Source organism: Rhynchophorus ferrugineus, unplaced genomic scaffold (assembly GCF_030347505.1).
Source record: "Rhynchophorus ferrugineus isolate W39M unplaced genomic scaffold, kcgeb_rfMv2 rfM9, whole genome shotgun sequence".
NCBI classification, from domain to species: Eukaryota; Metazoa; Arthropoda; class Insecta; order Coleoptera; family Curculionidae; genus Rhynchophorus; species Rhynchophorus ferrugineus.
Window position 1 is genome coordinate 32,745,734 of NW_027472588.1, and position 26,963 is coordinate 32,772,696.

At 33.9% G+C, this 26,963-nt stretch overlaps 2 protein-coding genes across 3 annotated transcripts in view; one reads left to right on the plus strand and one right to left on the minus strand.

Annotated features, from left to right (window-relative positions):
- The window catches only part of mib1 (E3 ubiquitin-protein ligase mind bomb 1), a 786,657-nt gene that overhangs the window by 286,418 nt on the left and 473,276 nt on the right, over nt 1-26,963 (plus strand). The gene's annotated exons all lie outside the window — the stretch shown is intronic.
- Nucleotides 1,623-26,963, minus strand: part of LOC143202786 (uncharacterized) — a 185,587-nt gene continuing 160,246 nt past the window's right edge. The window contains exon 2 of the mRNA XM_076414588.1: nt 1,623-1,823. The gene's annotated coding sequence lies outside the window, so the exon portion shown is untranslated. The remainder of the gene's footprint in view (nt 1,824-26,963) is intronic.

A 26,963-nucleotide genomic window follows, 5' to 3' on the forward strand; every position in this document is an offset into this window, starting at 1 on the left:
TTTAAAATTAAAACAGGTTCAGTATTCATGAAAGCACAAGTTACTTATAAAAAAAATTTTATATTTAAATGAATCTTTTTAACAATTTTTTTTTTCCTGTAACAAGCCTAATTTGGACGGGCAGCCGTACCAAACAAACTTTGTTCTGATTGTAACAAACGGATGGCTTAATTGCTGGGCTGCATAAGCGCAACATAAAACTAGATTAAATTAATTGCCATTTTCATTTAATTCCAACTTGTTTCTACTCTTTCCTGTTTCCATAATGCTTGCACTTTTTTTCCATGCCGGGCACTCTCAAGGGGTTGTGCACGTTCATTGCAAAATCGTATACGCTACTGGGTTGGAGAGAACGAAGTTTAAAAGTTTTCCGGTTTAGTATTCAGAGTTGGACGTTTCTTTTTATATTTTATTTGATATTTTCAAATAAGATTTTGCGTCCCTTTTTGCATGTACACGTTTATGCTTACTCTTCAGATCATTTTCATGTATGCAAATCACTTTTGATATTTTAATCTAGCCTAACAGCCTTTTGTATACTATCTGAAATAGCTGAGGAAGTAAGTTGTGGAATGGGCTGACAATATTAACAAATTAGTAATGTTGTATACTAAGTTAGTGTTTACAGAAGTATATGATGACGTGATAGATTGTCACACTAGCCTGAATTATCATCGTTATTAGACCTATATAAGTCATGAATATGAAATAAGATATGGTCTAAGTCTCGGGTAACTCCAGAAAATATCAAAAAAATTCGCAAAATGGTTTTGAATTATCAACAAGTGAAGTTGCGTGAGTTAGTTAATATTGTAAAGATATCAAAAAGCTCTGTTCAAGGTGGGTGGCCTGTTTGCTCACTATTGACCAAAAACAAAAACCTTTTTATGATTCTGAGCAGTAAGCACCCGAAAGTACATTAATCGGCTGTAAAGATTAACAGCAAATAGTCGCTGGGGCCAGATCTGGAGAATACAGTGGATGAGGAAGCAATTCACATTCCAATTCATGGATTCTTGCCATTGTTTTCACTAATTTATGACACGGTGCATTGTCTTAGTGAAGCAGCGATTTCGTCCTTCAAACGGTCCAATAGCGCTATGTCATAGTCGCTGTTGATGGTTCTTCCTTTTTCAAGGTAGTAAATGAAATTTATTCCATGCGCATCCCAAAATACAGACGCGATAACCTTGCCAGCCGACTGTTACGTTTTTCCACGCTTTGGAGCGGGTTCATCATGTGCAGCGCACTCGGATGACTGTCGATTGGACTTCAGAGTGAAGTGATGGAGCCATGTTTGATCCATTGTCACATATCGACGCAAAAACTCGGGTTTATTATGCCTGATCATCTTTAAACACTCCTCCGAATCATCAACTCGTCGTTGTTTTTGGTCAAAAGTGAGCTCGCGCGGCACCCACTGCACATAGCTTTGCCATATCCAAATATTCGTGAATTATATGATGTACACATTTATTTGATATCTTTAGAGTGTCTGCTATTTCATTCAATTTCAATTTACGGTCATTCAAAAATATTTTGTGGATTTTTTAAATGTTTTCGTCGGTAACAACCTCTTTTGGGTGTCCACTGCGTTAACCGTCTTCGGTGCTGATTTCACCACGTCTAAACTTAGCATGCCAATCCTTGATGGTTGATTTTCCTGGGGCAATGTCCGGAAACTCGGCATCAAACCAAGTTTTTACTTCAACTGTATTTTCTCCCTTCAAAAGCAATATTTTATCTAGACAAATTTTTATCCATTTTTTCACAATAACAAAAATTGTTTCACTCAAAATGTTCAAAATTCACAAACTAGTGATCTGACAGCTCTCAAATTTAGACACGCATCTTTTGAGGGTTAGGGCTAACTAAAAACATATTGATTTAATTCTAGTAGCGTTATCTATGTGGCAAGCCGGCGACTTTTCAATTGACCTGTTAACTAAATTAAGCAAGAAACTGGGAGCGGGAGAGATGAAACAAGGAAACAAAAAGAAAGCTATTTATTGTCATTATTTATGTAATTACGGTTTGTCCTGTAATGACGGCAATTAAAACTCGAAGCTTGATACATTAAAGAAACGAAAACGGAGGTCGCAATTATTCTACGTCTTACTCCGCGACCGAATTTAAGTTGAGAACTACTACGAAACTTTCCGGCTGACACTAAACAGAAGCCTTATCCCTCGCGTCTGCTCTGGCCCCCATGGGCCGAAACTCGCTACTTATTCCTTATTAAGCGTTCCGAACCACCGTAAACCGGCAATTACTCATAATTAAGCCTTTTGCCAGTTTATTTCTCATAATGGATGCAGTTTATTTAATAATTAAGACGATTAGAGAGCGGTAGACGTAGACGTCGTTACTTCCACGGTTCCCGTTAACTATCACGAAAACGATTCAGCTGCAGTCCTCCTCCCGATTCTACGGCACCGTCAGCGTAAAGTGCAGGAGACCGACCGCCTGTCATCCCGTTCGCGTTATTGCCTCAATAATATTTCTCTCGAATGGGAAAATAGGGTTTTCCTTTTGAGTTATGTTGCCGGAGAGAATACTTCCCTGACGTTTTTAAGGCCTTTAAGTTTTATTAAAGAATTTTACCTATGAAAGATGCGACCCTATATTGCCAATATGTTTTAAGGCTTTTAGCATAGAAATATCTCCTTCCCTTGCACGTTATGAAACGTATAAGCCATATGATCCACCTGGCGATCGTTCCAAAGAAGACCCGCCATTCTCTTTGTTCTGTAAAATTAAAAACCATATATATTAGGTGCTAAGTGTTGCTCTATCTTACTCCGTAGATATAGCTATAAATATATTATGCTGTTATAAACAACTGTGTTTCCCAAAGGAGTGTAAAATTAATTTTGAGTAAGCTCCGATAGATTTTTTTATTACACCTTATATTAAAAATACTTAGTTTAATATCAATTTTCAAATTAATAAATATTATATTAATAAATAAATATTGTTGTGTTGTGAATGCGAAAGGGTTTAGACTTGTTGTCTCACTCATTCAGGTAGTTTTAAAACAGATGGGCGTCATAGTCAGGGCCATAACCTGCAGTATTAGACGTAGAATGTGGCTCCTCCCTCCTAAAGAAAATACCACAGGGACAGTGTGGTGTTTCCATCCTGTCTGGACACCTCTAGTTCAAATAAAATTATGTCTGTGTATTGCCTGTACCTTTGCCTTCCAGTTTGCCTTTGAGGATCTTCGAAATGGCATTACATCTACCCAATTTGGAACGGTTTTTCCAAGTTTTGATTACTGCAGATTCTAATAGTCTACGCGGCTAAGAAGATGAGCTACTATAATTCGTCTTTGGCGGCCATTCGCCCTGAACTGCAAGCTTTTGTTCAAATTCCAATGTTAACTCACAGCAACTTCAGTCCGCCTTTGGTGGTTTTACACCATGAACTGTGATGCTGTGCTGGGAATCAACGAACTAGGGGTGTTTTTCAATGCTTCAATGTTTCTTACTTTGAGCGGCTTGAAACAACCTTTTGTGACCTTACTGCTTCAGCTATGACACTTTTTCCCGAACTCCAATTCAGTAACCTGTCTTTTTGTCTTGATAATTAACTTTATTTCTGTTAATTGAATGAATTCAAAAGACAGTAAATTCAACAGTCTTATGATCACCCCGAAAGCCTATCGACTGCACTCGATATAAAAATATATAAAATGTGAAAGGGTTTAGAAAACAAAAACTATTCATTTACTTAAAAAAAACTGTTTCATTTTACGGAAAGAATAGGCGACTTCTTGAAAGGCGATAAAAAGCAGTACTGAGGGTACTTATCTATTAGAAAACAGACCAACTCGTCTCCCACGTTCACTATTCAGGTAATTTTAAAACTTGCGGCCATGATAGTCAGGGCCATAACTAACAGTACTAGTTGCATGACGTAACGTAAATACATTAACTAAAATTAAGATTCAATACTTATACACTACACAAGTTCATGTGGTTTGGTTCGTTTCAATTTTCCGATTTTCTGCACGTTCAGTAGCTGTATTGCTTCTACATTTCTGCTGATTTAATATTTTAGGACTAAATCTTGGATAACTTCGTAAATCCATTCGATTTCGAGGTCATCGAATTCTCCCCAAAGTTTGGAGACTACTGAGCAATACATAAGTATGTCGTCGGCAAAAAATCGGTAAGTGAGCCTTGAGTCGAGGAATTTAGTTATTGAATCAAGGGCTATTACGAATAAAGTAGGACTTAGAACTGAGCTCTGAGGGACTCCAGTCGAGAGTGGGGAGGAGGAGGAGAGAACCTCCTGAACAGACTCGGAAAAATCTGTTGATTCTTTACAAAGTCCAGGATATTACCCATGAGTCCGGAGCAGTGTAGATTGTTGATGATCAAAGACCTATGGACTCTATCAAATGCATTTTGTAATTCCAGTGATAGTGCCAGTAGGTGTTTTCTATCGAAGTAAGCATTTCTTATATCATTCTCTAAATCCACCAAATGATTTACTGTGGACCGACCAGAGCGAAACCCACACTGAAAATTAGATAGTAATGAATGGGTTTCCAGAAACCAAGATAAGCGTTTGAGTACCACACGCTCGAATACCTTACACTAATGGTCGGTTTGAAACAGTGTATTTAATGGATAAATGTTCATAATTTTAATGAAATCGTAATTCACCTGATAATTTTGAAAATATAACATTAACTTTTTAGCAGAACATTTATTAATTAGTTTATATACACTCGTCAAACTAATTCACCTTGAGTACTACCCCCGTATACGTTTCTGAATCTAATCAAACTAAAACATTACTCAAATCACATTCCGTACGAAATCCATGTTATTTCACAGCCAGATGTCGGAATACTGTTGACAGAGCATCAGCGAGGATGGTTGTGTTAAGAGCGGTAACGAGAATGCCAGGTGGGAGACGGGATGGGTGGTCCGACTCCCGGCGCCCTGTTGGCTCCGGTTTCGACGAGCCGAAGGTTGATTTAAGGGTAGTTTCGATGAAGTAACGAACGCCCCGCTGATCGGGTCTGCTGTATTTGAGATTTCGTCTGACATAACGGGTTTTTTTCTCGAACCTTTTTATTTCGTTCGGTGAAAGTATCTGGTTCCGAAAAACTAAAAAAAAGTGAAACGATAGGAGTGTAATAATAATGACTTGAAATGAAATCTGATATGCCGTTTTATACAATAATATAGTTATGTATAAGGTCTATAAATTACTTTTAAAGGGTTTTTTTTTAATTTTAGCTCTAATTTTAGCTTCACTGTGAGAAATTGGTAGAATGTGTTTTAGTTCAAAGTATTATCCATCGATAGCCAATACATTTTCCCGTCTTTTCAGGCAATTTACGGATTTCATCTCCAAATAATGATGTATCTTTTGAAGCTATCCAAGAATGGACTCTTTTTTTGTAAATTCATAAGTAGTGAACCGCTACTCAGACAGGTCACGATTAATATGCTGTATCAAATAGTAATCAGAAGGAGCAAGATCTGGAAAATATGGTAGGCGAGGTAGCACTTGCTATTTTAGTGTCTCCAAGTATGTTCTCATCGATTTTACAAACGTTATCGAGTGTTGTCATGAAGAATAAGGTTGTTGCATTTTTGCTCGTATTCTGGTCGTTTTTCGCTCAGTGCTCGACTCAGACGCATCAGTTGTAGTTGATAGCAATCCCCATTGATGTTTTCATTAAGATTTACCAGCTCATAGTATATCATACTAAGCTGATGTCACCGAGTATACTGCATTACTCTGAAACCATGAATATATTCAGTTTTGCTGTTGATGTTAATGCATAACCAGTTGGTCCAAATATTTTGATGGATTATCGTGATAGATCCACTTTTCATCACCATTTTACACATGACCAAGCACGCTATAGAATACAATATAGAATATATATATATATATATATATATATATATATATATATATATATATATATATATATATATATAGCATATCTATAAGAGTTCTATCAATTATGTAACCAGTAAATAAACCAATTAAGTACTTTAGTACTCAATTAAGCAGTATCGTCATAAATACCACAAAATTGTCAATGGCTCTGAGCTCTGATAAATGGAGAGTTTTATGAAGGAACAAACGAAAACTCATGAATGTATAATAAATAACAGGCAAAGCAATAAATAAATTGGAATTAATTAGAACGGCTGTAAAATATATTGTTACATTGTTACAACAGCAAGAAAAAGGAAGATATATATAATCTGGCAAAGTGCGTTTTGACTTTATAATTAATATTAACGGGGAAAATTGAAGGATAAATGCAAATGCGAACTCTTTCACCATGAAAAATGCAAATCCGACACCGATTTCCATAATGAAAATATCCAATAAAACAGAGAATGAAGTCTAGAAGGAAATTGATTTCTTCCTTAACGCTGATTGAATCATTATATCTGAATTGCGTCGATTTTTTTCTTTTTATTACTAATTTGTTCAATAAGTTGCGAAAATGAAATATAAATTAAAAAAAGATAGTTGAGTTACATATGAGCTTTCCAGTGTAGCTTCATATCCAGCAAAATTCCTAAATATTTTGCTATCGTAATAAATCTTAAGGGATATGTTGATGTCGATTTGCCCCCAATTCTGGAATGGTGAGTGACGAACAAGGTGAGAGCTTTCACCAGGACAGAAGAGGAAACAAGGAACGAGACAATCAAGGAAGATGAACTGCTAAAATGTTAGCAGTATTCTGCTGGTTTATAATGAAAAAGCATTCTTCTATTCACAAGAGGAAAAGTTAATATGTCGTCATTTTATTTCAGACTATATGGCTCTTTTTGTCTATTAACCACTTAAACCTGAGCTGTTTTGATTCATTGTCTATTTATTTATCATAACTTTAAAATGGTATTTGTTACAAAACATCTGTTTCCGTTTTTGTGTTCGGCAGGTACAATTTTACAAAAACCCGTTTTACTTAATGTTATACAATGAAAAAATCGTCATAAAGAGTAATATCGTAGGACATAGCCATTGCCCACTGACCAGATTACCCACTAAGTGTAATAAAATATTACAAAAAATATTAAATCCAATGAAACTTCGGTTCGGTTAAAAACAAGTAAATCTAGACGACGAAAACATTTCCGGTTTCCGGAAGAGTTAGGCAATTGGAGCTGAATGTCCTCGAGATAGAGAAAGAGAGTACTAAATCGTTGGCTACGATCGCACCGGTCCAACACAGAAAATGGCTGTAAAATGTGGCCGGAGAACGAGTTAAAAATTGAAGCAGACAATAAATTCGGCAACGGAAGTGTTAATAGTTGTTATTGATACTTTACCCGGTGTTCGGAGTAATGCGTCAAGATATTTAAGTAGCCATAAAGGAGATTAACGGCTTCACGGGCTGCCGAAGCGAAACGGGGGGCCGGTCCAAGAAGCGTGAAAGGCGTGTGCTCGATTCGTTATTTATTTAGTAACGAGTCTATTAATCGAAGATATGGTTTGGTAGGTTTGGTCGACAGTTTAATATATTGAACTTCGGCGGTGATATAAGAATAGTTATGGGGATTTTATTACAAGAGTATACTCATAGGGAGGCCTGACATGCGCACTAAAATTTGATTTTGCCACGTTGCCAGTTCGTGTAATATATATGTACATTTCAAGAATATAATATAGTATATTACTACTGTTATGATGTAGTTGTACAAACACAAAAGTAAGGCGAGTAAGCGATAAACACAGCAACATGCATTTCCTAAATTGAAATAAAATATGTAGCGCTGGGGAGTATCGACTGAAAACGACTATCGACTGTTTAGTAATTGACTACTTTTTACTACCGACTGTTTCAGTCATGTGCTTCTAGTTACTATTTTTGGTTCTACTAGTTTCAATCGACTGATTTTGAACGTTCTGGCTCTGTCGTCCTAGCCGTGACCTTAACAAAAATGTACCCAATTTATGCTTACATAGAGTTATATGTAATATATATAGTTTTATGATTTTTTTGGTAGTTTGCTTATAAATAGCAATATTTCGTATATTATTATAGGAGAATTTTTAAACGATATCTTTCAAGATTGTTAATGTAGTAAAATGTTAATGTTAATGTGGGTAAAATGATGAAATTGTGAATGATTAATAGTAAACTACTATTTACTGTTTTCACGGCAATAATAGGTAATATTTGGAGTACTTTTGTTAAAAAAAATATGTCTAATATATTATAATTTCTATTGTATTGTCTATATTTATAATAGTACATTATTTAAAAATAGCAATTAACCTATTAAAATACGATAAAACATTTGTGGGGTATTATTCCATTCCATAGAAAAATTCCAATCCTTTTTATCCTTATATCAATCCTTATAAAATTAATTCTACTTTATTTAAAATGTGGAGGAATATGGACATCTCCATAAAATTAACTGCTCCAAGCAATCTCTCACAATTTATACAGGAAAGGATATGTACATCTTCGTCTGACATCCCGAATTAAAAACAAACAGTCGAACTGTGCATTTTGCGCTAGTTTTCTGACTATCGATTGTTTCGGCTGTTTTGCGACTATCGACTGTTTCGACTGTTTTCAGTCGATAGTTCCCAACGCTAAAATAATAGTAACACTTATACAAGTTCGTGTGGTTTGGCTCGCTTCAATCTTCCGATTTTCTGCGTATTGTACAGTAGCTGTATTTCTTCCACGTTGCTGTTATTTGCTAACCTTATTTCATGTTTGAAGGCGAAATCTTAGATCACTTTGTAAGTTAATGTGATTTTGAGGTTACTAACTTAGTTTTAACAGCGTCAGTTTACTGAAATATCAAACCAACTGGTTTGATATTTCAGCATAATTCTATATTTTCATCCCTCATCCTCCGACTAAGCAGTATATTTGCTTTATTTTGAGTCTAATCTGCTCTGTCTAACTTGATACCGCTATTTTAACCTACCATCGAGATGGATCCCGAGGTATTTGGCTGACTCTACTTGAGGAATCGGACATCCGTCAAATGAATTTTATAGATGACATATAGAAAATCATTTCAATTAGTGATTTCTTTTACAAAATATCTTATTCTAAATCTTGCTCTAAAGCCTATATATGTCTAGGAACGTATATGTATATATGTAATAAATATTTTAGTCTAAGTACTTCACTATGTATTAACACTCTAACTTTATACTACCTTGTGGATACTAAAGGAATATAGAGCATGCCATACTAGGTCTGGAAACCTTTGAGTGATGGCGATTTTAGATTTGCTAGCGTTATACCATAGTTGGTTTTCATAGAACTAAATATTGATTTGTACAACAATATTCTATTATTTAAGGATACATTTTTACATTACATTCGACAAGTCGACTCATTTGGTTTAGTTAAAGTTGTTTTCGTTTAGCAACTTAATTATATGCTTCCTCTAAATTTGACGTCGGTCTAGATGCATGCCAAGATATTTAGCATCCTCCTTGGGCAGATGCCAGTGCGCATGTTCTCCTATGCAAGTTTAAAAGTTATATAAATTTTGTTTCATTCGCTTTGGTTTCTTTCAAGTTAAAAAAAAAGATGTATTTTATTAAGGTGTCTTTGACATCTTTTAATGCTATTAGTATTGTCATATTAGAGTTTTTCTGGTAGGTAGCAACTATACACGGGAGATGCGATATTGGACCATTATTGTATTATATATCGTGTCTCTTTATTTCTGGTTGTATTATTTTTTATTTTCTATCTTTATTAGTTTGTTATTTTAAGTTACTACAGCCTATATCTAACAATTTATCTTTTTTATTTCAGGTAAGTTTCGTCATGTATTGTGATGCTGTAGGATATCGCTTGTAAGTCTTTAATATTGCTTTTATTATTAATGCAATTGGCATTACTAGTGATCATCCAGTGGTGGAAATTTAGCCATAATTAATTCAAAATTAATTATGTGTTTGTCCGCTATTGATATACAATCAAAATAAATTGAAGAAAGGTATGTTAATATGCTAAAATTTGTTTCTGTGTTAATTTAGAATTTTAAGAATGCTTTCAAATATTTTTTAAAATTAATTAAGTCTTAACATATGTGACTTTAGAAATACATACGACTCACAAAATAGCAAAAGTCTTTATCTAAAGCTAATATATTAAATAACAAAATACTCTCACTCTCAGTAATTACTGTTTCAAACTATTCATGGGAAGAAATCATAAATAAAGACTAAGGTCAATTGAAATTATCTGTCTTATTTGTTTAAAGTGACTATTTTATAACTTTGTACTGTCAATTATCATATAGAGTGACTGTTTTTGTCTTAAGACCACATATGATATAATAATGTCTTGCATGTTAAGATGCTTTGAAAATATTATTTTTTGACTTCAGTTAAAGTGCTCGATTAAACTCGATATAGCTCTGACAGTATCAGATTCAAACAAAAACAGATTTTTTGAAGTCAATTGCATATTACATTCTAATAAATAAACTTAAAAAGTACAATTTATTAAATTAATTTAATTTTAATTTTTTAAGACGATATGTTTCCCAAATTAAAATTAAATTAAAAAAATTAAACACTTATCCACTATACAAGTTCGTGTGATCTGATTTGCTTTTCTGATTCCTGCATGTTGTCTAGCAGCTGTATTGCTTCTGCATTGTTGTGACTGAGCAGCCTTATTTTATGGTTTAAGGGTAGGTCTTAAATATCATTGTAAATCCATTTATTTCTAGGTCATCGTGTAATTCTGCTTTGGATACATTATGATAAACATTGGTAATTAAATTTGGTAAATTAAAGTTGTTTTGATGTTTTGCAACCCCTTATTAGAACCTCATAAGTCCAAATAGGTTTTATAACAGAGTGATAAACCACTATGTTTAATTTTAACCAGTGCAGTTCTTAGATTTTGAGTCTTTTTGTCTATCGTGATGTAAATCATACTAATATATCAATAAAATGAGCGTGGGTTTGTAACCAAATTGGCAGATATGAGCTTCTTGCCTATATCCTGATTCGTTATTCCTCATGACAAGAGATTACTAATGTTACATTTATTTATTGCAATAATACTAGTGTGTTAGAAAAGCGATAATCTAGTGATAAAATAGTGTTGCTCATCGTGAATTTGATTTGGTATCTAAGTTATCATCTTATCTCAGTATCAACAAGAAATATAATGTGACGTTCCAGTGAAGCTCCTTAGATTATTTTTTTCTGAACCTATCAAGGGTATTAAGGTCAATTCAGATTATCATTTTTTGGATGGCGTTATGGCTCGATGAAAGGAGGTAGGACGAAATGAAACAGTTACAATTACAGGGTCGCCAAACCGTCGGGAATGAGCCGCATGATCGTCGACCGCCGACCAGCGCTGGATGATTCCACGAACACCTTCAATATCGCAAAATAACGGCAAGATGGATTCCTAAACTGTTGAACTTCGAGCAAAAATGTACACGGTTGAAAGCTTGTCGCCGCTTGCTAACGCAGTACGAGGCGAAGGGGACGGTTTTTTAACGCGAATCGTCACTACAGACGGGATATGGTTACACTATTAGGCTCCCGAAAGTAAGATGTCGTATAAAGAGTGGAGGGAGGAGGAAGGGGTGCCAGTCAAAGCAAAGACAACCAGGTCCGCGGGTAAGGTTCTGTGTACGGTGTTCTGGACCGGCGTCGCGTGTTGTACGTCGATTTCCTGCTTACCCAACATATCATTATTGCTGCATACTACTCTAGCCTTCTGAAAACACACGTGAAATATGCTTATCACTCGAAACGGAAGAGCATTCCAGCACGCAGTGCTATTCTTCCCCAGGATAACGAGCATCTCACGCTTGATACAATATCGGTATTAGTGTGGGAGGTACTCCAGTACTGTCGGGATTTATCACCTTACATTTTTGAACTACTGAAAGAAGCCCTCGGAGGTCATAAATTCAACACCGACGACCAGGTAGAGGAGTTCGTGCGCAGATGGCTGTCCGAGTTGCCCAAGGAATTCTTCGATACCGGCATCAAAAAACTTCCGGAAACATGGACAAAATAACTAGTGAAGGGAAATACTTAGAAAAACTGTTGGAGTATTTGTCTCGATCATATTTGAACCACCCTCCTGTAATTATTAAGAACGAATTAACGAATTTTTATTTTTCTTTATCTTGTTTTGGGATTTTTCTAATTTTTCTACCATGTTTGCCAACTGAACGCAGGAAAATGGTAAAAATTAGCAAGACAAATTCCAAAGTAAAAATGAATGGAATTACGAAGGTATTGTCGCATCACGGAGACACATCATCACGCGTCTGTGTATGCAGCGACGAGGAAGAGAACGGCTAAGACGACGACGACTACGACTAAAAAAGATCCTATCCCGCCTTATCTCGTCGACAAAAACTTTGATTTAAAGGTACGGCAACGCAGAATCCACTACCGCTCCGGTATACGTCTTGCCTGTAGCCGACACGTCGTAGACGAAGGAAAATTTAAACCTCTCCGTAAGCTGGGAATAACTCAGGATCGTGGAGGCTTTATCGAAATTATCCGCGAATAAAGTTACGAGTCTTCCGCAAAACGGTAAAAAGAACGACCACCAATTTGCCGGATCAGCGTTGGAATTTATTTATTGTGTGCTGGTAGCTAAGCGACATTGCTTCTAATAAAATTCCGTATATAACAATGGTAGTCGTTCTCTGTATGTCACGACGGGAATAATAAGGGTTTTTACCTAAAAATAATAATGCCTTATAATTCGTCGCTCAATAAGTTTCCGATCTAACTAAGAACAATATGTTTTTGGTGTATTGGTAACATTTTCATGCATTTGAAACCTCAAAGTGGTAGGTTTGCTTTTGGAAAGAGTATGATCCAGCTGAAGTTTTATTAGATGAATACAATGCTTGTTTAGTTTTGTAAGTTAGTTAGTTATTCAAGTTTTCTCCGTTACTGACCTCTGCAATTTGATATTATAGTTCACAATCTCACAAATTCACATTTTCATCTTCACAAACATAAGGAGGCACTTTAGGCGAATGAAGGTTTTTTTTTTGGCCTGGAACCGGGTAGGGGAATCGTGTTACGGATACCTGGTCGGGAAGACCCGCAGGAGTAAGCGAGTTGGACTGGTTATGTGGAGACTGCCTCTGGGCTATCCACTAAACCCCACCCTATCAGCTGATCCAATGTCCCTAACTGATACTTCGAGCGAATGAAGGGGTCTGTGATGGTGGTATTTGGGAATCACTGGTCTCCACGAGCACAGTTTTCTTGATTTACGTGTCCGTTATCATTAAAATGAATTTCATCTGGAAACAAAATATTTGTAAATGGTGAAAGGTTATTAATTGTCAAGTTTGCCATAACGGGTCTGTATTTAGTATCCTGGGCAGTAGTTGTTGTATCAATTGTGTAGTGGTGCAGCTTAGTCTTTATTCAAAGTATAGTTTAATACACACATGATGATCTATGCACATTAAAAATACCCGAGCGTGATGTATGTGTGTGTGTGTGTGTGTGCTGGGTAAATTTGCTCTTTATAAAAATCATCACAAAAACAGACACTCGACTTCCATTTTAAAAACATTTAAAATATTTTGCCATCGTTTCATCATTAAAGTAAAGTTATTTTCGGCTCTGAAATAACAGATGAAAATTAAACAAAGGCGGTAGGAGTAATTAGAATGCAAAATGATTAAGAGTAATGTTCTCTTCAAACTAGTCAGCGTCAAACTTATTTATCAAGTTTAGTTCCGCCTAACTTAAGTATATTATTATTGGATAAACGATGTTTTTATATCACATAAAATGTATGAGTGGAAAACGATTTTTTATCGGACGAAATCATTGGAATAAGTTTACTGCTGCTCAGAGAAACTATCGAATAATAATATATATTTCAAACTATAATATCCTTGGTGTTTTCTTTATAGATTGATAAAACTTTTTTAACAGTATATTATAAATTGTCTCCAATAAAACAGCCCATTCATGTCATCTATTTTTGCTGGTGTGTTCTGATTCTGAACAAGTCACTTCAAATATATACTATCATGTGTGATACTTAGATTGATTTGTAATCATTTTAATTTATCAATTAATTCTTGCAATGCCAGCACTTCGTAATGTTACCAAATAGATACAATCAGAACAAACACAGCGCCAAAGCAACATTTGCCGATTTATAACCTCTAATTATCATCATTAATGATAAGAAGTATTGTACATATATTTGATGACGTTCCCACTAGTACTACTCCAAATCGAAATGTATACGCATATTCGATTATAAGTTTATATGCTTCAGCCAGTATGCTATCTCTTTTTAAATAGGACAAAATGAGAAGGAAAAATCTGCTTAGAGTGTAAAATGAATGTTACATTTTTAACCGACTTCAAATAAGGGGGAGATTCTATGTTTCTACTTTTTTTTGTCTAAGTTGATTATTTTTTTATTTTTTAGTGAGTTCCTTATTTGTTTTTTGATGTTGGTTCAATTTTTTTGTTAAAAATATTTCTAACAAACTGAATTTGGCAATATATTTGACGTTATTTTTGACCACAAAAGCTGACAAACCATTTATTTATACAAGACAAAGGGACAGGTAATATTGTGTACTTTAAACAAGAACGAAATCTCCCTTTTTTTACTTCTCTTATCACGGTTACCGTACACACTGCTTGAGCGTCGTTCACACCATCTCGGAATAAAGCTCGCCTCTAATCTTGCGCGGCAATTAACCGAACATGACCGCATTGGACGTCTCTTTTACAACTTCCCGGACCAACTGCATGCCCGTAAAATTTACAACCGATAAGCCCGTGGAAGGAAATCGTAAACGCCCTCATTCTCGGTCCATCAACGGGTGAGAACTGCACCCTTTACCTGTGCAAATGTTTGGGTCTGCAACAATGGCTCCGCTTCCGTTTTACCACCTCTTATCGGGGCGTGGTGGTAAAACTGAACAAAGCTCTCATATATCTGACGTCTTATCGTACCGTAACAGGCTGGAAATTTTAGAAGTTGCCGAAGGTGCTTTATTACTTCTTAGAAGAACGTTGTAATTTCCTTTGTCGGTTGATGGTGGTAATTTTGTTTTAAATTAAATATAATTGATATTTTTATGTTATGATAATTCTTCAATTGTCTTTTGCGTTTAACTGTCTAAATTAAAATTAAATATAATATTTATAGCAATTTTTCTCATACTTTGATACAAAACTGTTATTTGTTGGATAAGTTCATTGAAGATAATTGTTCACTATTTATTTTGACTATGTCTTTACCATTATATTAATAAATAACTGTATAAGAGATTGTTTCATGTGTTTAGCAACTTCATTCTATATAAAACTATTCAACCAGCTGCTATATACGTTAGTTAACAATCTTAGTCTGACTCTGAAAAATGAAAGTGTCTTGCTGTTCAAACGTAGCAGAATGGATCTAATTAATAGGTCAATTGAAAAGTCCCCGGTCTACCATAGTAAAATACATTTTTTTGCAATGTTGTTTTTTTTGTAGTACTATTTATCCTTTGCTTCAAAATAGGCTACAACTTCGTCGATCACTTCGACGAAAATTTCTTTCCAGCGAGCATTCTTTTGAGATATGAGAACAGGAAATATTCGTGAATGATATGATTTATACGTTCAGTTGATATCTATAGAGTGTCTGCTATTTCATTCAATTTCAATTTACGGTAATTCAAAATCATTTTGTGGATTTTTTAAATGTTAAGAATCTCTTTTGGGCGTCCACTACGTTCACCGTCTTCGGTGCTCATTTTACCACGTCTAAACTTAGCATACCAATCCTTGATGGTTGATTTTCCTGGGGCAGTATCCGGAAACTCGGCATCAAGCTAAGTTTTTGCTTTAACTGTATTTTTCCCTTCAAAAAGCAATATATTGTCAACACGAGGAATTCCTTTTTATCCATTTTTTTCACAATAACAACAGTTGCTTCACTCAAAATGCTATAATTCACAAACTAATGATCCGACAGCTGTCAAAATTATATACGCATCTTTTGAGGGTAAGGTAATTAAAAAAATATGCATTTTATTCTAGTAGCGCCATCTATGTGTCATGCTGGGGACTTTAAACTATTAGTGATGCCCACAGTTTCATTTATGGAAATTTTTAGACGATTCTAAAACTGTAGCCTAATTTTCATTTTAAGATATAGTTGCAAATAGAAAAACGAAACGCACCATTAACTTGTTGACAATTATTTTAATTGAGAGAGATAGTATGCTTCATCCACGCAGAACAGTTAGGAGTGCTCTCAACATGTATTTTATTCAATAATACTTTATGGTGGATTGTTATGTTTGTCAATGAAATAGTGAATGGAATATATAGTGCTCTGATAATTTTCTCACTTTAAAAACGAATTTATTACCATCTACAAATTTCTGCCAACTTATTGTAGCTAAAGAACGATGATGGTTTGGCAATGATCCAGTCATCGATCTATTTTCACGCTTCTGTAGTATTTAGAAACCATGTGCTACTCAGTCCATACTGCCTTGATCTGAATAAGTGGTAATCAGAAGGAGCTACGTCTGATGACTACGCTAGGTGCATCATAGCTTTCATTTTAAGCTGCTGCTTTAACAGTGTCCTATACAAATTTTGCAAAGTGTGGCTGAGTGTTGTTATGCAACAATACGCTTCATTTGGTTTTAACAGCTTATAATACGCTACAAATCACTGATCCCACCATATGTCCATGAATATTTCGCTTTATAGTATTGCGGTTGATTTTCCTAGACTAATCCAACTTTTATCAAAAAACTAACATCAACAAAAGTTTAATAGAAATTCAAATAACAGTGATAAAAAATGAAAGGGTCAATTATTCGACAGAAATTATGGAATATTTAATTCAAAAACGAATCCTATATAGAAATGCAATAAAATAGAACATCTGATACTAAAAATGGATTAACGGATATAACAAAAGTTTGAAAGAGAAACATTGGAAACGAATCCATAAATACATATCTGTGATATCTAACACATAACAAGGAAACATACTCCCAACTCTGGAAAGCCACTAAAAATATGAACACTTAGCAAAGTCCACCTATAAGAGCCCTATGTGACACGCAATCATCTGGAAAACTGATACATTTGCTGACTGTAACTAAAGTTTCAACCAAATAAAAAATCTTCTGTATGCATTCTGATAACCCTGTGACACATACTATTGGAGATTGTAACGAAAAAAAAAATGGATAACTACATCATGCTGGTTGACATGGATAATTATACTCCACAGATGTAAATCAGTGTATCCCGTGTGCATAAAGTTATGAAATGTGAAAGGGTTTGGAAACCTTTGGATCTTCCCATTGCATATTATGCTCTAGAAACAATTAATTCATCAACTGCTAAGCTGTTTTTTTTTGTGTAAATTTGTGCTGGTTTTTCGCTCCTTAGATTTAGTCTTGAACGTTCCTTGATCAGTGTCTGTAGTATATCGAATGACTCAATATATTTTATTAAAATACTAAAATATCGATATATCCTTATCGATATATCGATATTTTTCGATAGCCGTAAATGAGAGTATCGAATTTTTAGTTGCAAATTGATTGAATATCGATATTAAAAAGCTACAGTTTTTGAGTGAGATTATCGAACTTTATTTTGAGATTTCTCCTTCCGGTCATCAAATGAATTTTACAGGGAAAAGTAGGATTGGGGCGAAAAAAGTGCTTTACGATAACGTAACGTTTTTGAAAGAGTATGATAGACTTTTATTTTGACATTTTCCCTCTTCGGTCACTAAAACAATTTTGGGTGGGACAGTATGGTTGAAGTGAAAAAAGATCGATAATCTTAGTAATAAGTATCGATATTTTTTAGAACATCGATATGTCGAAACATCCCCACGTGCAAGCACCTAATATTTTTCTGCAATTACTTTTATGTGTTAGAGCCTTGATATTTAAACTTTCCAACTAGACACGCTGTATTTATAGCACAATGTGATATTTTCATAGATCGATCTAACGCTACAGAGCTCCACAATAAAATGAAGACCTCCTTTCGCCTTTCCTTCCTCTCGAGTATTTTTCGATCTGCTTTAAAGCGGGAGGAATTTTTCATAGGGCCGCTATAATCCGCTAATATATTTGGAATTTTCACGAAACGAATTTTATTTTTCGCTTACTGCATCACATAACCTTACGGCCTTTTACAGGCGTATATCTTTCGTTCGTTCGCCAATATAGACATTCCGACCAATGCCGATGCGATTTCTGATAAATTACGCTCGCTATACAGACAATAGGATAATAATTTTGATTATTTTCTTTCGATATTTTGTATATGATTGTAGACGGGTGTAATCTGACTGCATTTGATTCCATCTTTGTATCAGAATAATCTTAAGATGGTGTTACTGTGTATTAATTCGTATCGGTTACATTTGTAATCAATTTCATGTTGAAGCTTCATTGACAGGTTTCACTTCTCACGATGTGTTATTTCATCAAAATGTAAACAGTCATTTTTTCACTGCTTTGCAGATGTATATATTTATACCGAGTAAATCGCAATAACGGGAAGTTTTATTTTTTTACTTCAACTTCAGCTCATGCAAGATGATGCAAGACAATTTATGCGTTTGAACCGAGCACTGCGTGAAAACAGTCGAAATACGAGCTAAGATACAAGAATATTATAAAATAATATGAAATAATATTTTCTTCTTCTTTCTTCAAATAGGCACGGGCTAGTAATTCGAAAAGCTAACATTGTATTGTCTGCTATCTTGCTAATTTCTCGCGATTAAAAAATCAGGGATGGTGCGCATACTTCAGATTCGTTGCGCTGGTGTAATGATATGAAGATAATCATCTAAGAACAATTTCTTGAAGAACAATACATCTGCAATGAATTATTAAAAAAATATTATGATTTACAAAACCTATTTAAATATTATTCTAACTTTTACCTTTTTGTATCAACTTCTGTTTTCTTTATACTCTTTTTATTAGAGTATCACCAAGGATGGCCTAATATTCCATTTCGAAATACCTATGTTTATACACAAATTGAAATAACAAATCTCAACTTGTATTCTTTTAAAAGCAATGTCTGGAAATTGCATTAAATCTCTTTGTGGATTATCCTTATACTATTTAAATCATATGTTTCCTAATAGTGTTTGAAGTAATGACTTGTCCCTTAAAAAGCGGCATATTCTCAAGTTTTCTATGGATGCTCTCCATACTAACAGTTCTTTCTGTAATAATTCTGTTAAGTTATGTTTATATTTAAATTCCACTCACTGTTTTTATACATTTTGTAAATTTAATCTAGAACTAGTATCAAGTTATGTAGACACTTTTTTCAGTGAATACAAAATTATATTGTTTTTCGTTTTTTGGGATATTTTAATCATAGTGTAAATACTAATATTCAGTGCAGCTGCACAGGAAATACTCTGAAACAACACGACAACTGAATGACTCTTGCAGGCTGATTCGATTACGTATTCGAATGTGTCAGACAGCATCGTGCCTCTTTAAATAGAAGAAAATGAAAAGGAAGATATTTTCTTATTTTAAAATTAATTTACAAATTACTGCACGCAATACATTAAACACCTCGATGACTTATGTTCGCTGTTATTTTGAATAGACTATATGTATGTGTTTAGTCATTGACTACTTTTTACTATCGACTGCTTCAGTACCTATTTTTGGTTCGACTGATTTTACTATTTTTTACGAGTGACTGTTTTCAGTCGCTATTTTTGGTACGACTGATTTTATTACTATTTGCTATCGACTGTTTCAGGCCTGTACTTTTAGTTACTCTTTTCGGTTCTACTAGTTTCATACGACCGACTTTTAACATTCTGACTCGTTTAGCTTCGTTCTTGCCTATATATATATATCCAGTGTTCAAGTCTTTTGATTGCCAAAACTTTTTTCCTAAAATCTTGAAGACTAAATTTAGACTTGAATGTTCCACAAATTGAATCGATTCGAAAAGATTTGAAGAAGTTTTTACAGTAGCAGTAAAATTTCGTTAAAAATATTAACCGTAAAGAGGTGATAAACTATATTCAACATTTATACTAATAAATAAATATTCTGATAGGAAAACTTTTTTAATATTCAACAATTTATTTTCTTAGCTATTAAAAAGTAAAAGAAAATAATGATGGTCGCGACACTTTTTAGTTTAAATCTTTTATCAGCAGGTAAGGCAGAGAAGTTTTTTTACAATCTGTTTTTATTATTTTATAACTTTTTAGTAGAATGTATTAAGCTAAACGGTTTATGGTTTGAGAATATTTTGAAAGAGAATCCTCAACGTGAATCAGTATTTGGTATTACAAATAATGCGGAGGCGATATATTAAATTATCACAAAAGAGATAACTTCAAAAAATAAAAATACAGTACCACAACTCGTAATTCAAGACATAAATACTGACGAAAAATATATTTTATCTCTAGACATTTTCTTTTTTAAAATTAGTACATGAAGGAATATATATACATCTCCGTCTCACTTACACTGCTGTTTTCGGTCGATAGTTCTCAACGCTAAGAAAAATATAAACACAGTTAAAATTAACTGCTCCAACCCTCCGCCCTTTCCTCTCTCATAATTTATAAGGAAAGAATTCGTATATCTTCGTGTGACATCACGAATAAAAAAAAACAGTCGAACCGTGCATTTGACTGAAAATAGTAATTACTGTTTTCAGTCGCTAGTTTTTTCACTATCGACTATTTTGCGACTATCGACTGTTTTGACTGTTTTCGGTCGATAGTTCTCAACGCTAAGAAAACCATAGAGTAATACCATAGTTGGGAAAACGTGGACAATGATTTTATCAGTTAAAGCCCGAGCCTTTTCGGACGAAGCTCTACCTCGCGTCATAACCCGGTAGGATGCCAGATCATCAAAATCACCGCGGAACGTCTAAAACTCAAAGTTGGATCGAGAAGTATCTGAACGACATTAAAAACAATGGAGCAGATTTATACAGGTGCCGGTAATCTGTTTCTAACTATTTGTGGCATCAGCATTTTAAACCTGAGTAATCACAAATATTAGACAGCGATTTGAAATTTATCAAAACAGGCAAAGCGCCAAAACAACGTTTGCCGATAAACTTTTATTACCACTAACGTTTTGAATAATTTCGCATACATTTGACAACCGGACAACTGTTGCACGCTGATTTTATTATATGTTCGAAGGTATCCGACAGCGTTGTCTCTTTTTAACTAGAATATTGTGAGAAACCAAATGTTGTCTGATTCTCAAAGGAATTTACAAATTGCGACAGGTCTTGATGATGTAAGTTCACTGTTATTTTGAATAGACTGTACGTACCATCCTATAAAAACCATGGAGAGTTTAGGAAAACGTGAACAATGATATTATCAGTTAAACCGGGGTCTTTTCGGACGAAACGCTACCTCGCGGCATGTAATCCGGTCGGATACCAGACGCGGCGATCATAAAAATCGCCGTGGAACGTCGAAAACAGAAAGTTGGATGGAGAAGAGCGCGAACGACATTAAGAACGACGGAAGAGATTTGTACAGGTGCCGGTCGTCCCTGGGCGACGCTTTTTTCACCTCGGCGTCGGGGCGTCGGGGTGATTTGCGGTCGGATTTTATCGCTCGGAACGCGCCTTTATCTCCGGACGGAATTAAGGATGGCGAGCGAACGCCGCGATCCGGGCGGTGGTCCCTTTGTCTCCGGAGCCGGTCCTGATTTAAGGCGGAAAATTGCAACGGCCCCGGAGGAAAGCGCCGGATTTTCCCTAATGAGTTCGTAACTGGGTCGACGAGAGGGCACTGCTATTGACAGATGAGAAGGTTCGACCCACGGGCTTCGGGAGATTCTTCGCTCGGGTCGGGTTTTTTTTTCTTCTTGTTGCGTGCGTATATCGGCGATGTCGTGTACGGTTTTTTTCTTCGGTTATTAGTTTCATAAAATTAGATTTTCGTTCTTTCGGGCCCGGGCTCTGGTTTCCCCGGCGCACGACAAAAAATTATATAAAGTTTATTATCGAGCAATTTTTAATATTGTCGCGAATGTTGGTAGAATGAGATAAAATTCGATGGAATATTAGATTACTTTATTTATTTTAAATATAACTAATTTTTTAAAAATAATTTGCAATTAAGCTTGCAAATTAGCTATATGCTCTATGATGCTATATGATATACACATAGCAATATCAACTGTGGTGGTAATATTAATTTTATTGCTAAATTCTTAATGTTTCTTTTATAACAAATAATTTGTAACCGACTTCAAGTAAGAAGGAGGTTCTATGTTCGGCTGTATATATATATATATATATATATATATATATATATATATATATATATATATATATATATATATATATATATCTATATATATATATATATATATATATATATATATATATATATATATATATATATATATATATATATATATATATATATATCTATATATATATATATATATATATATATATATATATATATATATATATATATATATCTATATATATATATATATATATATATATATATATATATATATATATATATATATATATATATATATATATATATATTTTCAGATTGGTGTATAATGTTACTGCTCAACTGTTGTGACGAAAAATTGGAAGTTGTTCAATGTAAAAGTCATTCAGTTTGCGTTTTGCGCCCTCGTAGAAACATTGAAGGCAAGTGTTTCTATGGTGTAATGGCTAGAACGTTGAGCTTACACGCTGATATAGTGGATTCGGTTCCCAACAGTGCAGAAAATGTTTTTGTTATAATTTGGTTGGAACATTTCTTGAATCAATATCTAACACTAAAAAGAGAAAAATAGATTAAAATGATATTATTAAAAAAAGAATAATTTTTTTTAACAAATAAATAAGGAACTCAGTAAAAAGTAATTACTAATCAAACACAAGAAAAAACGTTTTAAAATAAATTATATACATAATAGTTGTTGTAATAACTAAATAAAAGTAAACAAAAATCGTATTTAACTTATCTACTATGCGAATTTTATATTCTACTATATACACACAATTTAGCGTAATGCCTACCTAATCCTATTTATCTATTTACAATATTATTTTAATTACTTCCAACTGATCAGTTTGAAGTTGGTGCCGAGCCTAAACAACACAAAAATAATAATATATTTTTGTGACATATACACAAAATTAGATTACGATCAGTTGGTAGTAGTTAAAATAATATTGTATAATTATAATTCAATTTTCAAATATATATATATATATATATATATATATATATAGATCAAAATATTGTAAGATGTAGAAAGAGTGTTGTTATAGAAGCCGTAATTATGAACCAATAACTGTTGATTTTTTAGTCATAATTATTTGCATCAGTAGTTTGACTCATATCCTTCCACCACGTTTCTATTGACCAGATTTATTTACGTCGGACTTTTTGTATTCAATAAACTCTGCTTCATTGCCACCATTTTAAAGATAATAGTTGAGATTAGAGGGACAAAATCAATCTGGAAGATCAGGTATTGCCTATAGTTTGAAGCAAATCATTATTATTTGGTTAATAGTTGTCTCACAGATACTCTTCACTGTCAGTATTAATATTACCATACACAGATTGCAATAGTTGTAATTTCATTTAGATTAAAGTATAAAAATATATGTTTCTTATTTATAAAAGAGGCATGACACATATATTACAAAGTTATTCACTAGTAATGCTTCCCTAATATTGTTCTTTTAATATAGAACTAAGGTTTCACTGGATGCTAGCTCAAAAGGTTTTTTGTCTCTTCAACTTATAGTACTTCTCCGCTGCATATTGTTGCCAGTGTTTCAAAGAACTTTATTTTAGTCAGTTTTCATCATATTGATAATTAATATCTTTCATGGTGGAAAACCACAGGTCTACACTTCAGGATATGTTTATATAATAACAATTTGTTGAAGTGAAGTGATCATTCGTATTGCCATTTGGGCAACCATCAGTTGTAACCTTATACACATATTAAATGTGATTAAATATAATTGAATATTGTTTGCATGTAAGAGAATAAAAATTAATTCTATTTATACATTTTATATAAAATTGCTAATAGTAATTTACAGAATATAGCAGTCATTAGTACTATAAGTTAATGCCATTTCTAATTACTAAAACGTTATTACTATAAGTTAATGCCATTTCTAATTACTAAAACGTTATTAATGAATATAAATCATGTTGTATTTATATTGTTCAATGCCCATCTTCCCTTATTATTTTATTGTTTACTCCTTACATATTTATATTTAATTTTAACACTCTTTCTAGTGACTATATTGGACACAATAATCAATAAATCCCCCATCTGGTGCCTTTAAAGTTATTGTTCATTTAATTTGATATTTAAAGTTAGTTTAATTAATGTTAATTTAGTTTTTTTGTCCTATGACTACACTCAAATAAGTCCATTTACATGTTTTAATAATTTCTGACTGATATCTCTTATTTCTGCTCTTTGCTTTCGACACTTTATTTCAGTAGGACTTTGGTCTGATAACTTTAATCGATATTTGTTTGGTTGTTCTTTAATTTGTTAGATTTAATAAAATATTTTTAATAGGATAAGAGGAATTTCTTTTGTTAATTAGAATATTTTGTTTCTTTGTAACAATAGAGCTGATGCTAAACAAGTGGTTTAATAAGCATTGTGTTCAATTAAAAAGTATTCATAGTAGTTTCAGTGACTTATAAATGAAGTTGCAGGGGATAAATAACATAATGACATGGAATCAAAACATATAATGCGCCTAATGCGATGTTATTTAACTGAAACTGAACAAGAGGAACACATCGTCACATTTAATCAAAAGTGTCGTCAGCTGAGTAATGAGCATTCAGGAAAGCTAATGAAAGGCTGTGAATAAAGTCAAATTTCTTTAAAAAAACTTGTTTTTTTTAAATTAAACTGAGGACATAACTAGAATAATATTTCTATGTTTAATTTTAGTTGTGTCCAGTGAAAATTTGATATATACTCTATTTGAAGTTTTTTGTACGTACGTCAAGTTGTTTAATGCATTGCCTGCCGCGATTTGTAAATTCGTTTTAGAATTGGACAATATTTTCCTTCCCATTTTATTCTAGTTAAAAAGAGACACAATGCTGTCTGATTAGTTCGAACGCGTAAACGAATAAGCCTGTCGAAGTCGTCCGGTTGTCAAACGTACGCAAAATTTTTTTTTTTTTATTATTACTCTTCGTGAGTCCACAATCTGCCCTATTGGCAATAAGTATTTCTTCTGTTTATATTATATATACATGGCATGTAGAAAATCACTTCATTAAGCAATCTTCTGTATAAAATATTATCTTAATTAATTAGTCTTATTCTAATGCTTATTCTAAACTCTACATATGTCCAGTAATCAGATCAGATGGTGTTAAACGTTTTAGTCTACGCACTTCACTATCACGTCGCATATTTAGCTGATTAGCGAGTACATTGGGATGCACTGACACTCTTTCGAAGTACTTCACACAAACACGTTGGATTACACTCGTTATAGGTTCTAGAGGAATATCGCGTTGTATCACTTTATTTGAAATATAGTACGGAGCATCAACAATGGCACGCAACACCTTATTTTGGAACCGTTGAATGATGGATATATTGGATTTGCTAGCGGTACCCCATAGTTGAATTCCATATGTCCAAATGGGCTTGAGTATAGACTCATACAGCAATACCTTGTTATCTAATGATAACTTGGATTTGCGCCCAATGAGCCAATACATTTGATATAATTTTAGTCCTAGTTGTTTCCGTTTAGAGAGTATGTGCTTCTTCCAGGTTAGGCGTCGATCTAAATGCATACCAAGATATTTAACATGGTCTGCTTGGGGGAGTTGGCGATGATTGATATTTACTGGTGGACATGTTCTTCTACGCAGGGTAAACGTTATATGCGTGGATTTTGATTCATTGGCTTTAATGCGCCATGTCTTCAACCATAATTGTATTTGCTCCAGGTGGGTTTGTAGGTTTATTGATGCTGTGACTGGATCTTCATGGGATGCTAAGATTGCTGTATCGTCTGCATATGTTGCCACAGTAGTTATTTTTGTGGTGGGCAGATCAGCCGTATACAGAAGATACAGTACTGGACCCAGTACACTACCTTGCGGAACTCCTGAATATATGGGATTTAATTCGGTATGTTCATCGCCTTGATTTACAATAAAATGTCTGTCAGTGAGATACGATTTTAGTAGCTGATAGTCCGGATGAGGGAGAAGTTTCTTTAGTTTAACCTGCAAGCCCGTATGCCATACTTTGTCAAAAGCCTGAGATATGTCTAGGAAAGCAGCCGAACAATATCTTTTGGCATTTAGGTCAGCGTTTATTTGGTTTACAAGTCTATGCACTTGTTCTATAGTCCCATGCTTATTGCGAAAGCCAAACTGATGTTCTGGAATAATTTTTCTTTTTTCTATTATATAGTTTAGTTTTTTTATGTATAACTTCTCGAAAACTTTCGAGATTATTGGTAATAAACTTATAGGTCGGTAGGAGGTCACATCTTCTGGTATTTTGCCTGGTTTAAGTATCATTAATATTTTAGCTACTTTCCAGATACTAGGGAAGTAATTAATTCGTAGCATAGCATTAAATATATATGTTAATAGTTTTATAGCCTTTTCTGATAGTTCTTTTAAAATTTTGCCAGTAATTAAGTCATAACCAGGAGCTTTTTTAATATTAATCTCTCTCATTATTGTATGTTTAACTTTTTTGACCGTTAATTTCTCGTGCGGTAAATCCATTTGAAATGGCGAATCTAGAAAGCTAGTAATTTTATTTTCGTCATCTTTATGTAGCTGAGACTGGAAAGGTTTAAAAACATTTTTTAAGTGTTTTGAGAAAATGTCGGCCTTCTCTTTATTGCTTCTCGCC